A 1282-nucleotide genomic window follows, 5' to 3' on the forward strand; every position below is an offset into this window, starting at 1 on the left:
TCTTCCCATCTTTGGGCTCTGGATTTGGTTTGCTTTTCCTTTTCTAGATGTTTGAGGTGCAACATTAGGGTGTTTACTTGTTCCTGTTCTGTTTTCCTATTGTGTGAGTTAACAGCTATGAGTTTCGCTCTGAGGACTGCTTTCATCATATCTCAATTCTGATAATTTGTGCTTGAATTTTCATTGAATTTTAGATATTGTTGAATTTCTTGTTTAATTTTATTTATGACCCATTAGTTTCTGAGTATTGTTTAATTTTCATGTATTTATGGGGGCTTTCTGGATTCTTTTGTCATTTATTTCCGGTTTCATTATACTGTGGTCAGATAATATGCATGGGATAATTTCTGTTTTCTTGCATAACTTAAGTATGACCTGTGGACTAGTATGTTGTCTCTTTTAGAAAATGACCAATGTGCAGCTGAAAACAACGTGTATTCTGCTGTGTTTGAATGAAAAATTTGTTATATGTCCACTAAGTCCATTTGTTCCAAGGTCTGCTTCAGTTATGCTACTTCTTTGCTAATTTTTTGTCTGCTTGATCTATCTTTTATGGATAATGGGATCTTAAGTTTTCCTGTTAAGATTGAAGTATTGGATATTAGATTTTTCATGTCTATTAAAATTTATCTTATATAGTTGGGTGGTCCTGTGTTTGGGGCATATGTATTTAGGAATGATTCCTTTTCTTCTTGAATTTTTGCCCTAACTATTTATAATGGCCTTCTTTATTACATTTGATAATTCTTGGTTTGAAGTTTAGACTGTCTAAATACAAGATTGATACCCCTGCTATTTTCTGAGGTGCTGGTGCATGTAGTGTTGTTTTCCATCCTTTCACTTTCAGTCTATGAATTTCTTTATGAGTTAAGTGTGTTTCTTATATACAACATATTGTTGGATTTTGTTTCCTAATCCACTGTGCCAGTCTATTTCTTTTAATTGGTGAATTGAGTCCATTTACATTGATGGTTATAACTGAGATGTATTGACTTATAATTTACACGCTATTTACCTGCTCTTGTTTACTCCTTTTTCTACTTTGTTTGTTTGCCCTATTTAGTGCATTCCTTCTGTTCTCATTCATGGAGTTCTGATCATTTTCGTGCCTCTCTAGAACACCTTTTAGTAGTCCATGTAGGTGGGCTTTGTCTTCATGAAATTCTTACTTGTTGTTTTTCATTAAAAGCATTTCACTTCTCAATCAATCTTGAAAGAGAGTTTTGCAAGGTATTGCAAAGGTATTGCAAATTGCAGTCTGGGCTGTAATTTGTTTTCATAG

The sequence above is a fragment of the Octodon degus genome, unplaced genomic scaffold (assembly GCF_000260255.1).
Source record: "Octodon degus isolate 3935 unplaced genomic scaffold, OctDeg1.0 scaffold00004, whole genome shotgun sequence".
Classification (NCBI taxonomy): Eukaryota; Metazoa; Chordata; class Mammalia; order Rodentia; family Octodontidae; genus Octodon; species Octodon degus.